Here is a 27,954-nt window from a genome sequence, read left to right as displayed (position 1 = left end):
TAAATCATGTTTTGTTTAAGGCTTAGCAAATGAAACCACACACTGGTGCACTGGTAGTTATACTGGTCTCCTTACTGCCCTGTTGAAACCTTCACTAAGACATTGCAGGATGTTTCAAAGTGTTCCTCTCTCTCTGGAGCAACACTGGAAGACAAAAAGGCAGCAAGTTTGCAGAAGTAGGGCCTCTGTGGAGGCTGCACACAAGTGTAGACCCCATTTATCCCCCATTTGACTCCATTTATCCCCGGTGCGAACATAGCTTAAAGGAAATAACCCTGTCTTAGCTGGATTTAAAGAGCCTCAGAAAAGTCCTCTTGATTCCAGCTGTGCATTGATCTGCTCAAGCTGTGGTTCTGCCTCTATTTTACTCTCCCTTTCAGGCAGACGTACATAATCACCACAAATCAAACATATAACAGTGTGCTGAGTCAGTGTTACAAAATAGGTGGTCTACTGTGTAGTTTCACAAACAAATGCATAGGAAGACACCACACAACAAACTGTTTTCAAAGGTTTTCATTAAGTGTAAGAGCACTTTGCCTCAGTATCTTTCACTTTGCATAACAGGACGCTCACTTACAATAATTTGTGGTGCTTTTTTTTGTTCACTCATGCCTTGAAATCAAAATGCTAAGAGCAAATACATGCAGCTCGTGTCTCAATGGAAATCCAAGTGGAGATGCTAAATTTGCAATAGAAACCAAAGCAGTATTGGATGAAACCACTGAATAATAATTTGAGTGCTGACCACAGAAAGGGACTGTGATGTGCAACCATGACGAGGTCATTTTGATTTGTGGAGAGTACATGAAAAAGAAAAAACATCAATGGCAAAAGAAAGAGCAAGTTTCCCAGGGAAATTAAAGAAAGTGGGAAATTTATTATTTAATATCTATACACTTGGTTTTCCTTAGTCTGAGGCAGCAGCTTGAGTCTCCAGAACAATGGACAGCAGGAACAAGAGGGGAGGAAGAGGAGAGGTGAGGCAGAGAAGGACATAAAAACACACAAAAATAGAGATTAAAATAAGAAAGAAAATGCTGATGATGACTGTGTCTGCCTACATCCTTCTGGGCCAGGGGAGACACACCTATGTTCTCTGTTTTCCTGTCTCAGCAGGAAATCTTAAGACAATTCAAATGCTGAATACTATTTTATTATGCAAGCCACACTATTTGCTAAAGCAGGTTAGTGAAGCACCAATGTAACCAAACACAAAAAAAGGTGAATTCCAAAAAACCTCTTCCAAGACCACAGTAGAAAAAAATCTAAATTGAAATCTATAGCCAATCTTCAAAACACCTCCACAAGAAGAAACCTTTCCCTTCAAACTTCCAGACAATGGTCTGGCACTGGGAAGCAAGGTGGGAAAACAGACAGGCACTGGCAGGCAGCCAGGCAGTAGCTGGATAAAGAGATACCCAAAAGGGGGCCAGATGAGTTTGTACTACTTGGACTAAACCCAACTTTTCTCGATTTGATTCTTTGTTTCTTCTCTGTTCTTTTGGAATAAGAGCTGACCATAAGTATACCAGCTCTTCCCTTTTAAATCAACACCGAACAAGAGACAGAAAGCATTTGAAGTCATGTCACATAGATTGGTGCAGCTCCATGTTTAGCTTGATGCTGCCCACAGCGTTATTTTCAGCCCTTATACTTTTAAATGGCCTCCTTAGCCTTCATTAGGTTGCTATGGTAACAGACCTGAGAGGAGAAGGAGGAGGCAACCACACACAGTGCCGATTGATTCAGGAGAAAAAAAGACTGAGCCAGCGAGAAGCACAAGATGGTACACTTCCTCAAGTCAATTTCATAATCAGTTTAAAGGTTATGTAATTTAACCTATGAAGCCACAGTTTAGAGATCTGCAAGCATTGGATGTATGAATAGTTTGACTCGCTGGATGTGGGTACAAGCTTGGCATTAGTTGCTCATTTGTGGGTTAATGTTTTCAAAATCCATTTCACTACCTGAAACAAAAACCACCACCTCTGGGCTAGCAATCTACCACACTGAAAACTTCAAGATTGGCAGAGGATTTGGATTTTGCAGTAAGGCAGCCCTGCTAGTTTTTTTTTCAGTGGATCTTTCATTTTAATGACAGTTCTCGCCTCTCTGCATGTAAATGTTCCACCAAAACAATTCCACCTGTCAGTATTGTGAGGAAACATCGGAGCTGCATCGTTCGCTAGCTCTGCCAAGATGATTGCAATTGGTTGACAGAAATGCAAACAAGCAGAGCTTTTTTTCTTCCCATTGCAGAATATCAAGGTGCAGCCAGATCTAAGCAAGGCTAATATATAAATGTGTAAAGATGCAGCGAAACGGTGGATTACATAATGTGTCAGCTGACAACTTTTTTTATGGACTGTTCTGAGAATCAGCTATGGTTGTGCGCCCGTGTGGTATGTCTTGTTTGGTCTCTTCCTCTTTGTCCGACAGAAAATGTCCCAAGCCTTGTACTCTGAGGTCGTGTCTAATTTGTTTGGCTCCCTGTCTGTGTTGCCCTGGTGGGAGCTCTCTGTCTGCCTGGCACTGGATCATTGGACCTGTTTAATTGGTTGGATGACTAACTACTGGGTCCCAACTGGGGGACACAGAATAGATGTCTGCTCTCTGTTGTTGCGGCTATTATGCATCTGTGATCTGCTGCTGTAATTCATATAAGTGGCTCTTTGCTCATCACTGACAGACCCATTCAGTCACTGCTGCTGTGCTCTTAAACAGCATATATGCAGCATTGTGATTTCTGTCACTATTAAAAAAATGTCCTTGATAATCAGGCAGGGGTTTATACATATTATCAACTATGGCAACTGTGGCCAGCATATTATATCAACTGGAGCTAGCAAGCAAGCTAATGTCTGAGAGTCTTGCTTAATTCTAACATAAGCCTATTTGAATGCTTGGCCTGCATACAGTGATTCAGCCATAACATTAAGACCACCTGCTTAACATTGTGTAGGTCTCCTTCCCACCTCTAAAAAAGCTGTGACTCTTTAGGCTATGGACACGTGACCACTGGAGGTGTCTTGTGGTGTCTGGCACTGGGACATTAGCAGTGATCCCTTGGGTGCTATGGCTTGCAAGGTGGGACCTCCATAGTCTAAATTAGATTGGAATCTGGGGAGTTTAGAGTCTGGACCCTTAAGCGATTACTGGCTGGTATCTATAAGGTGGCAGGACGTATTATATTCAGGTGGGTGAAACGTGTCAAAATAAAAGCCACATGAATGCCAGGACCCAAGGTTTCCCAGCGAGCATTGCCTTGTCATGAGATGATCAATGTTGTTCACTTCATATGTCAGAGCTTTGAATGTTGTGGCTGAATGGTGTATTTGGACCAGTTACACAGTGACATTATTACACTGGTACTCTTGAACAGAACTGTAAATCTGACCTGCAATCCAAAGAAATCCAAAGTTTGACGTTCCTAGTTAAAAGTTATAGTTGTTGTAGAAGGATTTACCAGAGTCAATTAGACTTGAATGTGTTACAGTGGTATACCTAAATGACACGTTCCTAGATTTGTTCTTTCTAAGAATAGGACAAATCTGAACTCAAGTTCAATTTCACATTCCAAGTACAATAAAGAAAACAGATGAAGTAACTTAGTTGCTATTACTTTAAACATTTACAGTGGGTACGGAAAGTATTCAGACCCCTTTAAATTTTTCACTCTGTTTCATTGCAGCCATTTGCTAAAATCAAAAAAGTTCATTTTATTTCTCATTAATGTACACTCAGCACCCTATCTTGACAGAAAAAAACAGAAATGTAGAAATTTTTGCAAATTTATTAAAAAAGAAAAACTGAAATATCACACGGCATAAGTATTCAGACCCTTTGCTCAGTATTGAGTAGAAGCACCCTTTTGAGCTAGTACAGTCATGAGTCTTCTTGGGAATGATGCAACAAGTTTTTCACACCTGGATTTGGGGATCCTCTGCCATTCTTCCTTGCAGATCCTCTCCAGTTCTGTCAGGTTGGATGGTGAACGTTGGTGGACAGCCATTTTCAGATCTCTCCAGAGATGCTCAATTGGGTTTAGGTCAGGGCTCTGGCTGGGCCAGTCAAGAATGGTCACAGAGTTGTTCCGAAGCCACTCCTTTGTTATTTTAGCTGTGTGCTTAGGGTCATTGTCTTGTTGGAAGGTGAACCTTCGGCCCAGTCTGAGGTCCAGAGCACTCTGGAAGAGGTTTTCTTCCAGGATATCTCTGTACTTGACCGCATTCATCTTTCCTTCAATTGCAACCAGTCGTCCTGTCCCTGCAGCTGAAAAACACCCCCATAGCATGATGCTGCCACCACCATGTTTCACTGTTGGGATGGTATTGGGCAGGTGATGAGCAGTGCCTGGTTTTCTCCACACATACCGCTTAGAATTAACGCCAAAAAGTTCAATCTTGGTCTCATCAGACCAGAGAATCTTATTTCTCATAGTCTGGGAGTCCTTCATGTGTTTTTTGGCAAACTCTATGCAGGCTTTCATATGTCTTGCACTGAGGAGAGGCTTCCGTCGGGCCACTCTGCCATAAAGGCCCGACTGGTGGAGGGCTGCAGTGATAGTTGACTTTGTGGAACTTTCTCCCATCTCCCTGCTGCATCTCTGGAGCTCAGCCACGGTGATCTTTGGGTTCTTCTTTACCTCTCTCACCAAGGCTCTTCTCCCACGAGCTCAGTTTGGCTGGACGGCCAGGTCTAGGAAGAGTTCTGGTCGTCCCAAACTTCTTCCATTTAAGGATTATGGAGGCCACTGTGCTCTTAGGAACCTTGAGTGCTGCAGAAATTCTTTTGTAACCTTGGCCAGATCTGTGCCTTGCCACAATTCTGTCTCTGAGCTCCTTGGGCAGTTCCTTCGACCTCATGATTCTCATTTGCTCTGACATGCACTGTGAGCTGTAAGGTCTTATATAGACAGGTGTGTGCCTTTCCTAATCAAGTCCAATCAGTTTAATTAAACACAGCTGGACTCCAATGAAAAAGTAAAACCATCTCAAGGAGGATCAGAAGAAATGGACCGCAGGTGAGTTAAATATGAGTGTCACAGTAAAGGGTCTGAATACTTATGACTGTGTGATATTTCAGTTTTTCTTTTTTAATAAATTTGCAAAAATTTCTACACTTCTGTTTTTTTCTGTCAAGATGGTGCTGAGTGTACATTAATGAGAAATAAAATGAACTTTTTTGATTTTAGCAAATGGCTGCAATGAAACAAAGAGTGAAAAATTTAAAGGGGTCTGAATACTTTCCGTACCCACTGTATATGTCAACTGCTGTTGGTTTTGCTCTTTTTATTCCAAAAAAAATGTTCATAGAAGTGATGACTGATGATAAAAAAGAACTGCTTCCCACTCAGTCACACCTGCTGAATACAAATTTCTATTAGCAGGAAAAAAGATGAAGCGGGACGGTAGTAAAATGTGCCAAAGGTAAACTACAACTAATAAAAGCTGTTTGCAGAGCAACTGTAAGAGCAGCTGGGGAATGTATGTTTGTTACAGAAATGAGGGCAAGGTTTATCATGCGTAGCAGCTGACACATTGCAAGAGACACAGCAGAAAGACAGAAAAGCAGAAAGGGAAAGAGAAAATGTGATTCGGGCAGAGCCTGAGACTGGAGATGACTGAGTGAAAAATACCCCTGGGGAGGCAACAAAGCTTGGTCTGCTTCCTGTAGTCAAAGGAAAATATAGAAACAGGATCTAACATCACGGAAAATAACAAACAGAAGGGAAGTTACATCACAGTGGAGGTCAGGGGTCAGGATTAACCCAGGGAACTGGGATGTGATAAACAGTGAAAAGGATTTGGAGCATTAAGATTTCAGAATATATAGTTAGTTAGTCAGTTTGAATGAGTAATTTTATGTGTTGTGCCAAGTTGAGTAAGATTCTGTAACTCTGATGTAAATAGAATTACTTTTAGAATTAGAATAGGATTAGCTTTGTTGCTGCTGTCATCATCGCTTAATTCTTTACAACAGTAGTTCTATCTGTAGCAGAGCCAAGAAAACATTCATGTTCAGCTTCAAGTGTGCACCACTTTGAAAAACCACAGCACACAGCGATGTTCTGTGTTTGAGGGAGCAGTAATAACAGCTGCTATTTGTTTAACAGAACAGAACCAGATGCAGCAGTTAGCATGATATGGTTAGACAGACAAGAAAAAAAGACGCCAGCATATAAATATGATGAAATCTAAAACAAAGGCAATGGAGCTTTAGCATTATAAACAAGTGAAGCATGAATTGGATATTGCTTATTTTATGAAAGGTGGTTTTATAATTTAAATAGGTGCAGATTAAACTGAAGCACTGACTGAATCAAGAACATTCTGTGATGGATAATTCCTTAAAAAGGATGGAGGTTTTGGACAAAGCTTTACATCGAACTAAGATTATTTTAAGAGGTATTTCCTTTTCCATCCTCTGCTCCTGCCTTGTCTTAGAGAAGCCCACTGAAAATATGAACATCTGTAGTGAACCAAACCGGGTTTAGAGAAGGTCACAGAGTTTACTGTAACATTTTCTCATCTGCTATCACTGGTATGCGGCATTGTAAATATTTTCACACAGATGCACTAATGGAAACATTCTACTGATGGCGCCTTCACACAATTATGCAGAGATTTCCACTGCCATGACTTTCTGATGAGTAAATGAATAGTCACACATATATGCAGAAAACTGCTTTTGTTTTTAAGAGAGGGATAAAAGCTGAGTATCAAAAGACACAAGGTTACCACCTGAGAAGATCAAAAAGAGCAAATTACACACATTATTCAACAGTCTGAGTGGTAAACAGCCACTGTGAGCTGCAGTAAGAGGTCAGTGTGTCTCCAGCTATGAGCAGCGTTTATTTCTGCTAATAACGAAAATATAATAAGGAACATCATGTTTTCTGATGAGTTAGACAGCTCAGAAAAACATGCTAATTTAAAGCTGCTGTGCTCATCTCTTTACATAAACAATGAATTAAATGATACGTGTATTTGGAATCATCTGAAGTGATAAAGCCACAGAGAACAATCAGCTGACTGGATTTCAGTTTCTCTTAGTCCACAATTTGTTTGGTTTTACGGTCTTCTATTTTATTTTTTTGACTCACTTGCTTAGCTTTTTGCCTCATTCCCTCAGCTCTGATCAGCTTTCCAACAGCTGCAGGTAGCAGATTTCACACTCAAGCATTTTAGTCAGCTAGTTATTGCAATAACATCTAAAAAGAAATTCAGATTTTCCATTTAATTAACTTATGCTTGTGAATAAACAACATTTTTATGTGGCCCCTTGTGCAAATTCTAGCTACCTATTGTACATGCCCTCTTTAATGGCACATTGTGACCAATGCGGAAAATCAATGATCATGAGCACTTTGTTTAAAAACTGGATTTAAGGGATTTCTGCATAAATGACAACTTGCTTTTTCAAGTGTTGCTGATCAGCCAATAACAGACATCTCAAGTGGTAATCAATTTCATTTTTTGACCAAGTGAAAGATGCTCACACTTCTATTTATTCATATATGTGGCTTATATATTTGTGTAAAAGTTATCAGATATAAATATTCAAAATTTAAATCTTGTGCCAAAAACGGTAACATTTAAAATTAGGATTACATTTACAAAGCACATGAAGTCTATTTTCTGTATCGACGTTTCAGTTTCACTGTCAAGCTTCAATGTAAAAATACATGCAGGTCACAGGTTTTTAAGGACTGCATTGGGTACTAAAGCCAGCGTACAGTCAAACTCTCTCCTTGTACACCACATCAGAGTCAATACACTTCATAGAATGACTGAAGACTTAAGAGGAAGTTACTGTGTAGATAACTAATTGTATAGTATGAAAGTATAATATAAGCAGTGTAGAAAAGTCCTTACAAAATTTGTCATATCTACGGAGAAGATATTCATAAGCAGCATCAGTGAAACACTAATCTGTGTGGGCTTACAGCATCTCTATCTGTACTGTGAAAAGCTGCTACAGCAATACACTCAAAACAGCTCCTCTTCAGTATTTCCTCTCCATGATAGCATCTTCATTTCTGACAGTACACAATAAATGCACAGCTTCAGAAAGCAATTTCCAACCAGATACAGCCTTCAAGTGATTTTTAAGGGACAATTCAGTGATAGCACTCCTCTCCTTTCGCCTCACATACCCAGTAAGGCTTCCTGCCAGCCAAACATCCATGCAATCACTGAGGAATTCTAAGTAGTTGCTGGATCTGAGATCCATCACCTCCGAACCACCACACTATCATTTGCAACACTCCGTTTGAGAAGTAATTTGCTTGCTATATTATGAGTAACATAGTGTGTCCCACAGTGGCTGTCAGTAGCATCAATTCAAACTCTCAAGAAGCACATTTCATCATTTACTGTCTTCTATCTACTGACCAGCATTACATTTAATAGCAGCACATGCTATTTCTGTCTAACTATTAATTTTCTAGTAGTCTCTCCTCCCTAAAGACCAAATCGGAATTAACAGAGGTGGAGAGATTTACTGAATTATTAAAGCTCTAATCTGTGATGACTGTTCAGTGACCCAGCACCAAATGTTCTTTCATGAAGCCTTCATGTTCTGCATCCCAGTCTGAATGGTGACCATGGCCTGAACTCAGCAGGCATCAGCACATACAGGCCCAGTGAGTGCTTACACTGAAGCTAGCCTTGAAAGGAGAATTTTTGTAATCAGAAGAACAATTCTGCCCAAGTTAAGTAAGAGTCTGAAGTGTAATTGGGCAAAAAAAAAAGTTTGTTAAACATCTGCCAAAACATTATTGTAATGCTCAGAGTTAGCAACATAGGGGCTCGTTATTTATTAGATGGTGGATTTTTTTTGTCTCTTTTTAATTTGGTTCATTTTTTTTCTCCTTAAAAGGTTGAGAAATTGTTGCATGTAATTTTCCTAAAGCCACAGCATTGTCTTTAAGTCACTTATTTTGTAGGACAAACAGTCAAAAGACCCCAAATGAGTCATAAAACACTGAAAACACGGAAATGTTTACAAGAACTAGTGAATGTTTAGAATTTGCATTAAAACAATCAATAATCAATTATCAATATAGCTGTAGAGCAATATTCTGTCAATCAACTAATCACTATGGCTCTAATGACCGTTTAAAAAATACTTCTAGACTTGAACATAAAAGAACAACAATTGTCTCATGGATTATTATTAAGATTATTTAAGGATGTTATAAATATGACAAAACAGAAGTAAGAGCATAATATAACTAGTCCACTAGTATATTGATATACTTTATATATTTGTATACTACTAGAGTCAGTGTCTACTCTAATGACCGACATTCAGAAATTGTTTTCTGACTTTCTCTAAAATATCTTGAGATTTGTGTTAGTATATGTTTTGCAAAACACATCCCCAACATTCACTTAAATATCCTGGATACTTCTGTGGCCAAATCACCTCTCTTACGAAAAAAAATACAAATCAGAGAGACACAGCAACAAATGAAAGTTGCACCATATTTTCTATTACAATGAACATCCAGTTTGCTTTTGTCTGCACAACAAAACAAGCAATTTGACAAATACATTCTGGAAAGTAGTCAAATCAGTGCAATAAAGAGTTCTGAGTGTCCGTTGTCATTATCACAAGTGAATGAGTGACCGTGATTATCAAGTGTCCCAACATGGTTGCAGTTCTGTTTCCAGAAGTTTCATTTCTCCCTTAATGCGTCATAATGTGAGAAAATGATTTTCAAGAGGGACTAACAGACAAATATATTCATGGCAGGAATGTCAAGAATGCTAACCACATTTTCAACTAAGGAAAGAAAGAAGTATGGAATTATTTATCGTCCACAGCCCACGAACAACTGACTTACCCAAACTGTTGGTGGAAAATGCGGCAAGCAGGACAATAAATAACTACTTCACTCTCACTTTTACGTTGTTATACAGCCTGAAAAATCTTATTTTTAGCTATCGATTTACAAAAAGTGTAGTGATATATTTATGTAAAGACGAAAAAATTCTCAGTAAGCCTCCAACAAATATTTTCTAGAAAATGAACTTCTTCTTTTGTCTCTTGTGTCCAACATGACATGACAGTGTGTGTGAATTCCTCACCGTGGCTAAAAATAGAACATCTGTTTCCCATAGTTCGTCTAAACCAATGCATGGGAGCCTATAGGCAAAGGCTAACCTTTAAAAATGATGTATGCCAACGACTGTCACCATGTGTGGGACCTTTTAGCTGCAGGCAATCCTTCAGGGCATTCTGTGCCCCTTTGGGGGTGGATTTCAGCTGAATGACCTACAACCCCTTTATAAAGAAGCCCATTGGAGAATGACAAAGAGCAGTGGCTGACCAGCTGTCCCCCGAAACCACCACAGAAATGTGGCTCGTCTACAAACACTCACTCAACTTTCTTTCACAAGGCATGGAGAGTGTGTTTCAGAGCACAGAGTTTGTTAACGAGTAATGAACTCGTTAAACATGTCCATAAGTATGCCCATTTTCATCCTGCTGAATGTATTTTTTATCTCTCAACTGCCTCAGACCACAGTCACTCAGTACTGCTGGAAGCAACACTATTGGCCGGCACTGCAACAATGCATCCTTCCTAATCGGCAAGTAATCAAATTCAACAACAACAAAATACAGAGCATTTGCATACCCTCATTGCGTGCCCATGAAAATGCATCCTGCAAAAACTGAAATGAAACACATCCTTGATGCGTTTGATTGTGTCAGGTAAGTGCTGGTGGTATTTGTTAACATTGAGGATGATATGGTGGAGGTCAAAGAAAAGACTGAATAATGTTTTCTCATATATTTTTTAGAGTATGCAATGAAAACAAAATATTATTTAATAAATGCATGACAGCTATCTACTGTGGTGGTGCTTTGAAAGTCAGTAAGTAGGCACATTTCACCCACAGTGAATTATAGACTCAAACCACAACACCTAAGCAAAGAAGTGTAATTGTCTCTTAAGTGTACTGGCTCCTTTTTGTTTTGACCTTTTACAGTGAGTGAGGATAAAGTAGTGAAGAACGTCACACCTGACTAAGTGCAGTAATCACACTGACTGACATTTCCACACTTTAGTCAAATGTGTTTTTCAGCGCCTGCTCCTTCAGGAAAGTTAGTATTTTACGGTGCACATACACATTTTCAGACTTGAGTGTAACATACTCCCATGTAATTCAGTGTGAGTGAGAGTGCTATTGCTGGATATAAACGGCATTAAAACCACTAACAAGTGAAGTGAATAACATTGATTATCTACTTCGAATGGCACCTGTAGAAGGCTGGGATATACTAGGGAGCAGGTGAACAGTCAGTTCTATAAGTGGATGTGTTGGAGGCAGGAAAATTGGGAAAGTGTGAGGATCTGAGCACCTTGGAAATGGGCCAGACTGTGATGACTAGACAACTTGGTCAGAGATTCTCCACAATGACCAGTCTTGTGGGAAGTTGCAGTGGTTAGTACCTACCACTAAAGATCCAAGCAAGGACAACTGGTGAACAAAGCATCACGCTTTCAGCGTATGGGGCTGTGTAGCCACAAACCTGTCACAGTGTCCATGCTGACCCCCGTCAAATGCCAAAAGTGCCTACACTGGATATGTAAGTGTCAGAACTGGATCCTAGACTAATGAATTACATTCATTTACACAATGTAGATGACCAGGTGCATGTGCTGCAAGATGGTGACAGGATCCATTATGGAAAGAAGGCAAGTGTGATGCTTTGGGCAATGACCTGCTGGGAAACCCTGGGTCCTGGCATTCATGTGGATGTTACCTACCATCTACCTAAACACTGCTGTAGATCATGTACACCCGTTCATGGTAATGGTGTTCTCTGATAGCAGTGGCCCTTTAGTAAGATAATGTGCACTGCCCTGAAAACATTGTTCAGGAATGGTTTGAGGAGCATGACAAAGAGGTCAAGGTGTTGACTTGGCCTCTAAATTCTTGGATTCATCATCAGTGGGACTTAAGGACAAATAAATCAGATCCACGGAGGCTCCACAGTGCAACTTCCAGGACTTAAAGAATCTGCTGCTAATCTTTGTGTCTGAAAACACAGAACACCCTCAGAGGTCTGTGAAGTCTGTGCCTTGATGGGCTGGAACTGTTTTACTGGATGGAGGGGAACCTACATAATATTCCACAGGTGGTTTTAATGTTGTGGCTAATTGGTGCATATTAATGCATAACTACAAACTGAGTTCCTTTTTCTCTTCCAACTCACCCAGTGAAGTTTAAGCCTTGACATGAGGGATGCTCATGCCGACAACATGTTTATGTGAGTGGGCCCACATTTTAAAAGTGTTTCCACTTCAAATTAAGACCACCTGATACAGAAAACTGTAAATTATATCATAAAACTTTATTTTCACTCCATTAAAGAAAATCTTCAGAGTTCTTGACCACTACTGGTACTGTAGAACAATGCTTTGATGAGGGGGTGACTATGTCTTCATAGATTTTATGCTATGTTTTGCCATGTGTGCATGAGGACATATACATTTCTGCTGATCACAATAAATACAGAAAAATAAAAATGCTTCAGTTTACAATGAAACCTCCACAGGGTACCTTTCAGTAAATGACAGCAACATTTAATGCCTGCCTCATGGAGTATGACAGAAAATGAGCAGAAACCTGAAAATATTTAGTAATTGATATGTCACCTACACTTACATCACTTATTTCAGTAGTCTCCAGCTGTATATAACAATAATTGTTAATCATATAATTAGAAATGAATGAAAAGAATTAACACCAACTGGATCGAGATAAACTGCAGGCCTATAAAAGGATGGCTTCCCCAATTAAAATACTTTGTTTCACTTAAATTAATACTCGATAATTATGAGCTAATGAGATTGCTAGCTACCGCGGTAACTGCAGTGCCAGTGTCTGTTGTAGGTTTGTTTAGAATAACGGTGCCTCCTGCCTTCTGATAATCACATGCAGAAACATTTTAGGACACACATTTTGTTCTACGCTTGGCAAGAAAAAAATATTCAAGACCTCTGTAAATGAAATGCAAAAGCTTTAATTACCTTCTGAGGCTTTTTTTGAGGACACCGATTTAACTGCTAAAGCAAGTATTGAATTGTTGAACTGTTGGATGTTCTAAGCATTCAGAAACAACTTATTTCACTGAAAAGTTAAATGCATCACAGACAGAGCCTCTAGTTTTGAAAATGCTCTATCACTTTCAGCAGCAATGAACACTAGGCAACCAAGTGACAGGAATTCAGATGGAAAAAAAACATCTAACTGCTCCCCAAGTGTCTGTCTTCTTTTATCTCGGAGTCTATTTCTCACTTAAACTTCTTCTATTTCTCTCTGTTTCTGTCCACCTCTCCGCCTCTGGTCATAAATCAACGGTTACATAAACTGCCTTCAAGTTAGTTTCCACCAGTGTTACATGAGACTCCCTTAAGCACAAAACAGGATGTTATAGAAGCCTGGCTCATACTGTTCAGCTAAGCTTGTGTGTAGCAGAATTAAACAGTTTTCTCCAGGTTTTTTTGAACGGATGTGGGCATAAACACATCACTCAATTGTCTCTGTGCGTACGTGGGCTCGGATGCAAGAATGCTAGAAGGAAGAGTTGACTTTTTCCATGTTATAACTACCTTAAATCAACTGAGGTCCAATGTGGTATATTCACACACAAACTTGTAGCAACATTTACAGTCCCCTAGACACAGAGACAACTTCCACATTCATGTGTACAGAACAGAAACAACCTCAGTGATATACAAGCAAGTAACTGCTATCACTCACATCTGCACACATGTGATCAGTGTGCAGAGTTCCGATGCTATTAACTGTTGAGTAGATGCAACACATTGGTGGTGTTGGAGCTAGTATCCTTGAACAAATGACAATGAATGATTATGTAATGCTGTAATATTGTACTGTCTGTTAAAGTATATTTTTAATTCACCTAAAATCCCTGGTGTTGCAACAAAGCAAAACCTGCATTTGGTGTTCTTTAGTTAATAACAGCGGATCAGTCTCAATCATTTCAAAGGTATGATGGTACAGGGCAGTGCAACTCAGGTCAGTTTCGGGACATTCTGTCTTATCTGATATTTGCAAACAACAGAAGAGAAACAGGAAATTGAAGTTACACAATTTGGCCAAAATTCACAGTTAATCACCATTTTCAAACAGCCACACACGCTGAATGATTCATAAAACTAAGCAAGTGACTGCAGAATAAATTGCATTTTGAAGTAAAATATCTTTGTGTCCATCCTCTCTGCAATATGCTGATGTACTGCCAACATGCAACATGCGAACACACACAAATTAGATAACAATATGGTTGTACACAAAGTACTACCGCAGTAGACAAATGAGTGAAACATGACGGAAGACAGACTTCACATTACTATTTCATTCCTTGACTCAAAATGTCCTTTTGCGCTTCTCATGCTCCTTCTAAAATATGTATCCTTAAACTTAGAGAACATTTAACAACCGCTTAACATGGACACTACATTTAAGAGAACTGATGTATGCTTTAATTTCCAGCTGAGTGACAAATTCCTATTATTTTCAGACTGTCTGAGGTCACTCGTGTGCTTCTCCGTAAAGGAAAAACATGCTGATAAAACACGGACCATAAAAGCGGAGGTGAATTACTCATTTACATCTACCATTTATTTGCCTGATCTTTATCTAATTGAATGCACTGATAAAAAGAATTGTTTTCAAATGGCCCATGTATTCTATTATGCCAAAATAACCTTACATCAAATACCAGGCTACATTTTTATTCTTGTTGACACTGCAAATGCTAATCTGTGCCCTAATCTTCTGTACAGTGGTGAACATTTAATTAGATGGACTCAGTAGATACATGGGACTGCGATACTTCAGATACAATGACAGAGACCTGTTACATGCAACTGGCTGGTCTCCACTTCATTAAGTTAGGAAGGAGGCACTGCTGAGGAGGGAATGAGAGGAAGAGATAGAAGAAGTCTCCCAGCAGACGAGCTGAAGAGAAGCAGTGAGAGAAATGGGGGAGGATAGAGTGAGGAGTGGATCCAAAGCACTTGTTATCCACATTTCCCTTTCTTTCCACCCTATTTGGGCTAAATGCAAGCTGGCATGCTTTTGTTTGAGGCATGCAGGGAGGTGGGGGTGTGTGTGTTGGACACTGGAGGGGGAAGATGGGAGGACACCCCTTAAGCTAGACACTTGTCAAGAAAATATCTAAAAAATGTTTGGGGAAAATGCTCATACCTCACCCCAATATTGATTTGCTTTTAGAAAAACAAAAAAATAGAAACTGACCTTCCATTTTTTTGCAGTGCATACCTCTGAGGCTTTCCCATCGCCTCTGAGGGGGGCAGGTGGCAGCTGCTCTGCCCCTCTCCCTGCCTCTGACTCTGGCAGACGGAGCCAGTAGCTCCAGCCCACACTACTGCCTTTAAGATTAGCAACGCTTCTGGAGGAGAAGCCATGTGGAGCTGCACATCACGAAACACGCATAGCCTCTGTAATATATTCTTTCACATTCTCCTTCTATCATGCACTCACTTCCTGCAGGGGGTTTGAAAACAGATCTGGCTGTGTTTGCTGTGAAAGAAAGCAACTAGTCTTCAAGAGCACACTCTTATCAGGGGTCTCCCTCGAAACCCTCAAACATTGCACCCCGTTTCTGCACTTATTTCACTCTAAAGTTTACCTAATGACTCACAGATGACAAAAAGAATTTTGACACACATACAGCGTCATTCACAACTTCCCTTCTGCAAAAGTATGCGACTCAAACACATAAAATGCAATGAAATGAAACGCCTCCTTTAGCTAGCTTGAACTTGGTGCACACCCTTCTGGAAGCAACCACTGGCTGCTAAAGCACACAATACACACACACACAAAGAGAAAACACATGAAGCTTACCTCACTTTGTAGCAACGTACAAGCTGTTCAGCAGTCCATCACCCAGCACTTTCTCTCTGGACTAAGTTTGTGGCAGCAGCAGCAGCGAGAGGAGAAGAAGCAACAGGCGAGAATAGAGGAGAGCACCGCAAAAAAACAAAGATGAGCGCAAGAGAGAGTGGGAAAGAACAGCCGAGGGGGGGAGGAGAAGAGCGGCTGAGTGACTGAAACAGAGCTAACGGTGACTGACAGACTTCCAGAGTCTCCTAGTCTGAGCAGGAGGTTTATTCAAAGCGCACAAACTAACTCGCTCCTCTGCCTGCCTCCCCAGCCTGACGTCAGCATGGTCACATGACCTTGTTCTGGTGTGGAGGGGAAATGAAAGGGGAGGGGAGACCGAGAGAGTCAGAGAGGAAGAAAGAGAGAGAGAGAGAGCGACGGAGAAGCCTGTGTTGCCGTGGTAACAGGCATACTGCACTGCAATGATTTCAATAGGTCATCTGACATACACACGAACACAGATTCTTAAATGCAGAGGAGCTTGTAAAAGACAGACTAATCTGGACATGCTGGAAAGAGTTAAGAACCTAAAAAGAAAAAAAAAAGAATTAGAAACTGACACGAAGTGGTTCATTTTTTCAGTTTTTTTTCTCAGTTTAAGGAACAAATGCACTCAAAAAAGGAACATACAGCACACAAACCGCACTGCTAAACCTTAACCTACAATAAGCTGCATGTCCTGCTCTCCACATCAATTTAGAGGATCCTTTATTTAACCTTTTTCAGGTGCAAGTATCTATACAGAGCATGACTTTGAGGTTTTTGAGTGCCTCTTCTATTTCTCAAAATCTTTTAGTACCAAAGGGCTCATGTTTATCTGGCCAAATTACAACATGAATATATTTATTAGAAATGGGCTTCCCTTTTGGTATTTCTCTGCAGTGCCTAAGAATTCTCAATTCCTCCACAATTTTAGTGATTAATTCAACACATGACTAATAAAAACTGTACAAGTGTACAAAGGAGAAATGAACAAGTCATCCAGAGTAACCCAACTTTCATTACTGCAGGGAAGGAGGGAATACAGTAGCTCCAACTGTGTTGCTATTATTACTATTATTATATCATAACACTGAGAACTGAGATACAGATGCAAACCTCAATATGAAAACTAAATTTCAGCTATGCTATAATTATCAGTCAGTGAATTTCAACAAAGACAAGATCAGCAATGGTGAAAATCAACACAGAAGATATGGTGATAATTAAAACTCCATGTCTTATCATCAGAGGAGACTGAATCGACATACTGTCAGAGTTAATGAGGCACATCGACCTGATTTTTCCAGGTGGAAGTGTTGTTGTCAGAAACTTCTTGCTCCACACAGCAAGATCTGCAAGACCAAGAGACAGTCTTGGGTGATGTCTCCTTTAAGTAGACACCAGCCAGATGAAAGCAGCCATGTTATGCTGACATACTTGTGGTTCTGTATTTGCAGGTGAACTAAACTGGTGAAAAGATGTAAAAAAAAAAAAACAAAAACAAACAAACAAAATGCAACAGAGATGTATAATGAATGCGGAAGAGCAATGGATCATTGATGATGCAAACTTGACAATAATATTGGAGTTCAGCGAGTTAAATGAAAGAGCATACTGTCGGAAACAGTGCTTTATCTAGCCGTACGTTAATAAGGAAATTAGCAGTGCAACCTCCCGCAGGCTGCTAGAATATATGTTGTGTGACTGTGCAGGATAGTGTCAGTGTGAGTGTTTTTGTAGTTTGTGGTCATTTTTGTTTTGTGCAAGTTCTAAAGTGAATGTTTATAGTGAAAGACAATAAAAAAAGACATCAACAACTTGCAGTATGCAAACCACATTACACTGATTTGCTTGTGTTTGTGGAGTCCAGAACAAAGGAAAATAATTATTCTAAATGCATTCACGTTGGCAAGCCTCTTTTGTGTTCAAGCCTGTAGAAATATTGGAGGCATTACTGGGATGATTAACGTTGTGCTCAGTGTAACAAGAACACGGATGGGGATTGCCTTTGATTGTTAACAGTGGGAGCGTGCATCCTCAGGGCCACGGCTACATCAAACACAATGGATCTTGACAGCGACTGTGTCTCAGAGACTAAGGTGTTTCCAACTGGATCAGCTCAAAGAGATGTGTAAAGATAAGATCCCAAGTGGAAATGTCACAAGGTGAGCGTTTATCATACTAATAAGACTCCATAGATAATGTGATTTATGATGAAGAGGGAGATGTTACAATTTATTATCTAAGGTCAATGCTAAAATCACTTGAGCAAATAACAGAAAATACTAAAAACACCAACAGTGAGAAAAAAATAACAAGCACTGTACAGTCTTTAAAAAGCTGAAGAAATGTGTGTAGAAGAAAGATACTCATCTCCAGCTGAAGAGTTAAGATCTACAGGATTAGGTTGGGCAGAGCGAAAGCGTGAGCAGTACATTTCAAGTCAAGCAGCAACTTCACGAAACATCTGTGAACAGGTGTGCAAGTGACAATGAGAAAATACAAGATCAGTGACTTTCACACACAAACCTGATGCATCAGACTGACAGAGGCCGAAGTAAAAGACATAGAGGCTGAACTCATGCAACCTGTGGTAAAGTCAATCCACACAGCTTTACATGTATGCGATATGCATGATAAAACGCAGACAATACTAATGGCACATTTTAAAGATGACAGTCATAGATCTGTCTTACTACAAGACAGAGGGAAGTCCCTTCAAAACTTCCTTTTTAGAACAAAGGCACCACCCTGCTCTGAACCCATTATTTCCAGTAGTTTAAGCTGATCAAGTGTAAGTAGGTTACCCAGACTCTAAGAAGCTGATGCAATGGGACGCCTCTCATGAGAGGGTCAATGCAATCCTGTACCAGAGAGAACAAGGCAAGCTGTCTGTCATAAGTTATGGGTCAAGAGCATGAACAGCTCAAGAGATGAATTATCACCTCCATTCTGGAAAGCTACGGTAACTGGAAATAAAGTTGGTATTTTTTTCTTTCCAATGTAGACTGGAAGATTGTTCGCACTGTGAAATGATAGGATGAGTACCCTTCTACCTATTCTGTGGTAGAAATCCCGAGCTATCTGCGGACAACATGACCAGAATATTTCTCACTGTGAATATGAAACTATGTGGAGAAGGCAGATGCAAAACAGAGCAAAGAAACAGCGTGACTGGAAGACTTTAGGAGTAGAACTACAGCCAGGGTGTTGAATGTTATTGTGGAGCCTCAGAGACAGAGGGGGACCCAGCAAACTCACTGGGAGAGCAAGTCAATAACATGAGTAAGAGGACGCTAAAGGACAGTGCCATATACGTAGTATGGCTTAAGAAAGGCCCAGGGAGGACTAGAGTAACGCAGAGAAACCTCTTACCCTCCTGTGACTTCCTACCAGTGGAGTTTTGTGTTTTGCTTTTTCTTTACTGAAAAGAGAAAGCAAAACACAGATGAAAAGGAAAAATGCCACAAAGAACTGACAGGGAAGTGGAGCACGGAGGAAGAAAGGTGTAAGTACAGATAAGGGTGATGAAGGCAGGATGGACCTGGAAGGTGCCAACTGATTAAGCAGATGAACTCTGAGCTGCAAAACCTTTCAGTTCAAGATATATCACCTGCGTAAGTGGCAGGGCAGCACTTCACACATCCATATTCCAGTGATGTATGTAGCTGACACATGACGCAAGGAGAGCGATGCATGTCATACCAGAAACTGTTGCTGTACAGAGGATTTCCCAAAAGACTGACTCTCTGCATAACTTAACCACTGGAACTCATCTGCTGAAGACACAGGTACTCTGGGAAATCCTTAATTCTGGGACAACATTCAAGGGAATTGTGATAATGTCCAACTTTGCACAGGAAGGACTGATGATGTTGAACATTTCATACTGATTTTAGTACAAATTAAACAAACAAGATAGAATGTGTAAATAAATTCACCTCAGAGGTGCTGGTAGGGATATTTTGTTACTTAAGCTAAAGGGATTTTGGCTAAAGTGTGTCCCCAAATTTTGAACTATAACTTTAGCAATCTGATACGTTGTAGTCTGAAGTTTTACACAAGTTACTGTACAGACAATATTACCTAGAATTTTTACAAAGCTGACAAATTTAAATTGTTACTTTCTTTCAGAAAGTAAGCCATTTGTGAATAAGAAAAACCGTAATGCTTGTTTAAATATGATGAAGCGCAACATCAAACTACCTGAAGGTAGTGGCATTAATGCTTTCTTGTAGCATTAAAGCTACTAATTAAAGCAAATTAGTTGTGGAGCCCATTTAAGTCTTTTTCTTCCTTTAAAAATGATGTATTTTTAAAAACAAAACAGCCTGGTGCATGTGTGTGCATATTCATATATTTTACATAATGGTAGCATTGTTACACACTTTATCAAAGTCTCACCTCGCCTCCACTTCCAAAAAGTGCTGTGCATTGTGTCAAGTTTATCCAGGGCAGAGCTTGTTTATGGAACTAAGGGTGTGCACAGTTGGAAGGAAAAAAAAACGACCCTCCTTATCCCATCCTCCACTCAACCAAGCTGTGCGTATGAACAGCTTTGGTCTAATTCCACTCATCTGAACAGCATCTGCTGGCCAGTTGAATGGAGAAGAGTGGGGCCCAGATCAGGGTGGGGGTGAGGTCAGCCAAGTGAAAACCACCCCCCTCCGGACTACTGTGAGTAAGGGTATGTATGGTTGAGACAGAGACAAAGGAAAAAGAGACAAGATGTCAAATGGGGTGGAGAGAACTGACAGAGTACAGAGAGAAGCAATTTAATAAAGCCTGCAGCTTGGATAAATATGATTGTAAAGATCCTGCTGGGGAGCCAAGCAGAGACAAGAATGAAAGCTATCAGAACAGAGAGTGGCAATGCACAAAGAGCTCAGATGATGCAAAAAACTGAAATGAGACTGTCAAGTGGGTAAAATTGTTGAGAGATAAATTATTTAGACTAGGCTGAGAACACCTTAAGGTGGATATGTAATCTTTCACAACAAGTTCAGGTGAAGCACTGTCCATGAAATATTGTCCAATACCTTCTATGGGGGATATCTCTGCAGGTAGGATGAGATGCTGGTTGTTATAAAGGTTGAGGATGGTGACAATGGCGGAGAAGTATTTGATGGTACGAGAGATAAAGAAAAAACAAAAGGCAGAAAACTACATGCACAGGTAGCACTTCGTAACACCAAATGTCAATGTTAAAAATAAAAAAACTTATATAGAAAGCCTTATCAGACCTTTTGAAAGGGGCTTTCCACTACTTTCAGTCAATCTAAGCAGCACTTATGTGGATCTAACAATCTTCAGTGTGTGTTTGGATGTAGGGTGGGTAACAGGCACTAGAGGGAATTCCTTCCTCCTGAAGACTCAGGAAGCAACAGCAAGGGTGGAAGGAAAAGCAATTTCTATTTCCAAGGCAAACCGTTCAGAAGTTTCTCCTTTGGAAATGGAAACACACCCTGTAAACTGTCAGTGTTTGAAACTAAATTACTCAGTTATTGTTTCTAAAATCAGCTGAAGGCATAAAAAGGTCCAGTATGAAACAATGGCGAATGGCAAAAGAATGGGAAATAAACCAAAAAAAAAAGCCCTACTGTATGACTATGGAAGTGCTGGACACATTTTTGCTAGATTCATTTTTAGGCAACAAGATCTTGAATAGGAAGGTTGGACCTTCAGCAGAGAGCTGTGATTTTAATCTCAGCAACTGGACTGGAGAGATTAGATAGTTTGCAAAGGGATCACACCAGCTGACACATACATATTTGGTAGCTACTATTACACAAATACTGAGCATTGGTTCAAACCACACCCATCTTTGAATTTCACCTCCATTTGATTCCATGTACACAAGTGGAACATCTTCTGACCGTGTCTTGCACAGTTTTGATGTAGTACTGAAGTACCTAAAACAGCAGTTATGGTCGGTCCTGCTAGTAGACCACAACTCTTCTAGACGGATGGACAGACGGACACACACACACACACACACACACACACACACACACACACACACACAATCAGTCACGCTGTTGCGGCTGGTAGCAACAGATAGGTTAGATAACCAGCTCTCAGGGAGGAAAGGCCCACAGCTGTTAACAAGGTTTGAGAGGTACACTGGTATTGGAGTTTCATTATTCAACTATATTGCAGGCATATTGTGTTTTTAGTAACACAGCAGAGACAGCACTGCAGATTACACAGTGGACTATCTGTAAGCTGGGTGTGTAGAACATTTGATTCAGTGTGAAATCATTTTAAAACAATAACAAGTGCTCTACAGTGAGCAATTATGATTAGAGCTGGTGATATATGAAATGTGAGGGGTCTGAAAAAAAGTAGACAGTGATGGAATATACAAAGACAGAGAAAGGGCTTACATGACACACAAAAGATGCACTTGAAAAACTGCAGATATTAAACAGAGTGGGCAGACAAAGGGAGACAAGAACCAACATATAGAACAAATGTATCAAACAGCAATAACAATAGTGACAGTCTTTATTAAAAAAGAACAAGAATTAAAAGAGAAAAAAAGGGGGGGCAGCAGAAAGAAATAATGTCTACAGACCACTGTTTTCAAATATACTAAGTAGGGACCGACCGATTTATTGGCCAGCCGATTGGCCGATTATAGCCCTTTTCAAAATAATCATCATCGGCTGGAGTTTTGCCGATTAAACGCCGATATATTTTTAATTTTTCATAAAACAGTAAATGCTGGTAAGTGTCAAAGTTGCGCCGTTTGTCCAATACATGGAGTCGTATATCTGACTACATTCAATCCTCAGTCCTAACTGCTGTCTCCTCTGTAACGTACAGGAGTAAGCTACAGCCAGGCAACATTACAGGAGTGGGTGGAGCCGACAGGTAAATTTAAAATGACGTTGTGAAATTAACAATGACTGAAGATGTCTCCCATTTCAATTTAACTCTCTTTGCCATGTGTCATGATGAGTGACGCGTGCTTCGTTGCTTTTCGTTCATGTTGCGTTGCTAAAGTTGTGCTAACCTAGCTTAAGTTACTCCCCATCTGTTTGTTAGCAGTAATATCGCTGTAGTTATGCCAGCCTAGCATAGCGCTAGCTAACAGCTTAAAAGCCAATAAGTAACTGCAGAGATAACGTAACTGTAAAAAATATTTGAGAGTACAATTCATCACTCCGTCAGCTGCGTGTTGAGGTGCATTTAAGGAGGAGTGATGTGAACGCAGAGGAGATGAGGTTGATTTAGTAAAATGATGAACATTACTGTCTGTCTTCAGCAACCATCATGATGTCATTCTTAGTTCTACTGTCAGAAAATACTAGAACATGACCCAGGCTGGAACAGCAACTCACTGTGTTGTTATGGAGGAACATCAGTGTCGGACTATTTGACCATTATAGATTTAAAATGTAACTCTGTCAAAGATGACATGTTTCACATATGAGAAAGGTGTCTCTGGTCTTTTCAACTTTGCACATAATTTTGTACTTGCCTTGAATATGTTGATTTTCCCACACATATTACCTCATGTTTACAATGAAGAAGGAAGTTGTTTCACCTGCACTAAAGCCTACTTCTGATTGCACTAATGAGAAGAACTCTAGGACTGAAAGGCAGATGTGACAGACTTCATAATTCATCTATATATTTACATTTTAAATCAGGTTATTTTATTTTGCAGAAATTTACTTCATTTTTGCACATTATTTTGTACTTGAAAGTTCATTGTTCTTGAAAGTTTTAGAGTAGAAAAATAAAGTAGGCTTGTGAAAAGTGTTTTAGTGTTTTTGTTGCTCTCCTCTCACAATTACCTGTTTACAACTTGTTAAAAAAGTTTTTCTACCTGTACTACAACCTACCCCTAATTTGCAGCAACAAGAAGTACAAGACAAGATGTATTTCATAACTCATTTATAGACTGACTCTTTATCTAAGGTTATATAATTTCACAGACGTTTAATGCTTTTGTTGTATGTTTTTGTACTTGAAAATTCCTCTCTGTTGTAAAGTTAAACAAATATTAAAGCACTAAGTATTGTAACACAGTGAAATATTCTGCCTGTAATTCTTATCGTTGTTGTTGTCAGCATTAAGGGACCAAAAAAGAAGTTATGTTATCCATTAAAAAAAAAAAATTGAATCGGTTATCGGAATTTCTTTCTGCCAAATATCAAAACCGGCCTCAAAGAATCCATATCGGTCAGGCCCTCATAGCAAGATCTACATTCACAGCACAATCCCCTAAATGAAGCTCAATATTTCAGACAGCTAGAGGTGCAACTTCTGCACCAGCGTCTATTCTCATAAAGGTATTGTCAGAAAACTGCTTTGCAAAGTCTTACTAAAAAGTCATATTCTCTTAATAACCTTCCTTATGACAATAATTTGGACAGGCATAAAGCTTTTCTCTACATTCTGCCATCACAGCGCAGACACAGCTTGTGGGGACTACAGTCATGATGACAATGTTGTGTTGCACAATTACAAGCGTCACATTTCTGTGTAACTGCCAATTCATACAGGAATCAGCAGAAACCTGGACGACAGACTGGGAAGTGAACCCATCTCCCACACACCATATGGTTATAAATGTAACAATGCACTGTCCTCAGTCCACATGCACCAGCACCATGAGCATGTAAATGTGCAGTCATGCAAGAGTTCACGCTGTAGGAAACCTTTTATAAAGAAGCTGCACTCTGCAAAACTGAGATCACTTGTGACTGCATGTCCTCCTTTATCTCACAGCAGCTGGAGTCCGAGTCTCTGACAAATGGCAAGCTGCACACAGCTGTTCTCATAGCTCTCAGAAGAAAAGGTTAAAATCACAACTCACTGCAATAAGTAGACAAGATTGTTTAAAGACAAACCTCTTCCTTGTGTTATGTAACTGCAGTACATGGGGTGGGCGAGTGGATGCACCTCGCTGAACAGGCTAATCCAACGTAACCACACTACATGCCAAAACAAATGACGACAGCATCTTAGAAGTCTATGATGTTGTGTAATCAAACAGATTATGATAATGCATGTTAATTTAAAATGAAAGCTGCAAATGAAAAGGAAATGACTATTAGTCCATTAATTTGCCCAAAAATTAGAAGGGGAAGAAAAAACACTGAATATTCACATTTTACAAATTAAAGCAGATAATATTAGCAGCTGCAATATTGAAAATGATAAAGCGAATTCATATCATAGCCGGTTTTAAAATAACAAATGTGATGGAAAATTACACAGCATTCACAGTAGCTGGTGCTACTGTATAAATACTGTGTACATTTAGTAAAATAATTAATAATGTACATTTCAATATGCATTTTTTATTTCTCTAATCTTCCAACCTTTTGATTCAAATCAAATACTGCAGTGATCAGTCAAGAATATTACATATATTTATGAGATAGAAGGATATATGTATATATGGATATGGATATATGATGTATCAGTGGTAGTCCTGTAAGAGAATGTAATAGACACCTAAATAGAGAGAAGAGAGAAAGAAAGTCAGAGTAAGACAGAAGTTCATTCTTCTTTGACACAACTGAACTTAATCACAGTTGTGGCAAAAAAAGAATTTAAGCTCCTAGAGAGAGAGAAAAATACTGCAGGAAAATTTTCCATTATCATCGTTCTTCTGTAGCTTCATAACTGCTTTCTGTCATCTATGTTTAACCTTCCTGACTAGACAACCTGCTGTGCTGAAGGAATTAGGTATGAGAACTCTGGACAGCTGGAAACGTTTTCAGTACTGAAAGTGATGACGGCAATGTTTTGTATGATAATTCTTTGATAAGTGATAAGCTGAGACATTCTGAAGAAAGTGAGCCAATTCCAGTAAAAACATCAAAAACATCATTAGTAAATCTTATTTAAGCCTTACAAATATGATAGTTTAATGGAAGTAATTATGCTTCTCTGTACTGAACAGGTGCAGAACATTATTTCATTCCAAATTTTTCAAAACAACTTTTAGACACATGACTCATTCCATCTGTCTAATGCTAGTGAAAAAGATCAAACAACTAAATAAAGGACTGTCAGAATAAGTTGTCAGACTATATCTTGTGTTAGTGAAGAAACAAAATCCAAAGCAGAGTTGGAGCTGGAACAGAGCTTACACTCAGACAAAGCTGTTGCTTACACACTTAATGTTTAGCATGTTGAATATCTAAGATTAGCACTTTAACATGAACATTTGCTGAGTAGCATTAAACACTAAGTACAGTTTAGGTTGGTTGAGAAAGTCATTAGCTTTGTAGGTGTAGGCATATTCACATTCAATTGTCTAAACCATAATCATAAGCATAGTCACTTGTAATTCAAAGTCTGATATACTGATCATTTCTGGTTGCAATGATTTCCCTCACATGATGATAAGGACTGCTGACTATCAACAAACTGCTGACAAAATGGCCGTAAATGTACAAAATAAAAAATCTATCACAACACAAATTCAGCTAATTTTACAGGAGCTGTAAATTGTTTGTGTTTGATTACTTGTTTATCGCTCTGTGCTAATAATGAGTAAAAGAGTAGAAGTAACTAATTTAGACTACTCAGCTGGTGTGACATGGAAAAAAATGTCTGAACTTTTCCAAGCTAATATAAAGATCATTTTCCTGCACTTCCCATTCTGCTGAAAATTGAGTAAATGCATGAATCAAAGTTGACAAAAAATTTGAACTGATTAAATCGAACAGCAAGAGCTGTCAAGATATTTCACTCAAAATTACAAATGTTAACATCATGATTGCACAGGAGGGCGGGAATAAACCTCAGGCCTACAGACGCATATCGGCAGCTTGCCTCATCGATTTATCTTGCAATTTGTGCAAAGGAGGAAAAGAAATCCAGCAAAAACGCTCAAGGACAGATTGAATTGAGTGTACTTCATAAGAATGAGGTGAACTTCAGATGAGTTTTTGAATATGCTAAACCTGATTATAAAATAGCTCTCAGAACACGAATCACTGTTTGCTCATCATAACAATGGACCAAAATACTAGATCCTGGTCGACTTCATCACTTTTTCTGTGTAGTCAACTAATGCTTTCTTTTCAGGAGAATCTAAACAGCATAATGACTCTCTCCTACCTCTTGGCAGTCCTAATAATTCATTGTATTAATATTATATGCGTCAGTCTTCAATGTGGCAGTATTTCATCATGATCCAGAGCGGCGAGAAGAACATTATTTACAGAATGCATTTATTTAATCCCATTTATATCTGGAGAGGTAGGCTGTGAAGAAACAGGAAACTGTGAGTGAATATAAAGGTTTGTTATACAATCGGCAAAGTGTCTCAAGAGTTACTCAACAGCATTACAACCCACTCCATCCTCAGTGATTCAGAAACTATAAACAGAAGGCAGCAGAAAAAACTGATGACCAGTCTGTCCCATGCCATTGTTTTTAATGGCAGATGGCAGGCTGGATGCAGAGAGAGGATTAACCAAAGCCTACTGTCTGACTTTCTCTCTTATCAGAAAGCAGCAGGTTGGGAGTCAGGAGCAAGGAAAAGATGCATCACCACCTCCCTATGAGTCACTCCCTGGTCCCGTACTCACTTTTACTGACACAAACACACACATACTGCACAAACAAAATGAAAACATACATAAAGACCCAGCATACATAAACACACTCCCACAGCTGCATCAATAGTATTCGTACAGAAACAGAGCCGCTGTCTCTGCAAATTGATGACTGTCCACCCGGGTGGATGCGATGAACTGATGCAGTTCGTTTATCAAAACTCAGACTTTACCACACTCAACAAGAAAGTTCACAGCAGCAGCCATGGACTTCCTGTGAGTCACAGAATTTTACAACTTTGGACAAACATTGTCACTTCTTACATTGCCACAAAATCTGTGAAAAAAGATAGCTATACCTGTATTCTGGAAAATGAGATTACAAAAAAAGAAGTGTCAATTTCCTAATGGGAATTATACACCCATCATCACAACATTAAAACTGACACGTGAAGTGAACAACATTGATTACAATGCTA

At 39.4% G+C, this 27,954-nt stretch overlaps 1 protein-coding gene across 2 annotated transcripts in view; it reads right to left on the bottom strand.

Moving 5' to 3' along the window:
• The window catches only part of ncalda (neurocalcin delta a), an 80,063-nt gene that overhangs the window by 27,211 nt on the left and 24,898 nt on the right, over positions 1-27,954 (bottom strand). The window contains exon 1 of one of the 2 annotated variants that reach the window (XM_023271482.3): positions 15,924-16,234. The exons of the other annotated variant lie outside the window; for it this stretch is intronic. The gene's annotated coding sequence lies outside the window, so the exon portion shown is untranslated. Of the gene's footprint in view, positions 1-15,923; positions 16,235-27,954 lie in introns of those variants that run through there. 2 annotated transcript variants of the gene reach the window in all.

The sequence above is a fragment of the Amphiprion ocellaris genome, chromosome 9 (assembly GCF_022539595.1).
Source record: "Amphiprion ocellaris isolate individual 3 ecotype Okinawa chromosome 9, ASM2253959v1, whole genome shotgun sequence".
In the NCBI taxonomy this organism is placed as follows: Eukaryota; Metazoa; Chordata; class Actinopteri; family Pomacentridae; genus Amphiprion; species Amphiprion ocellaris.
This window is presented reverse-complemented; position numbering and strand designations above follow the sequence as displayed.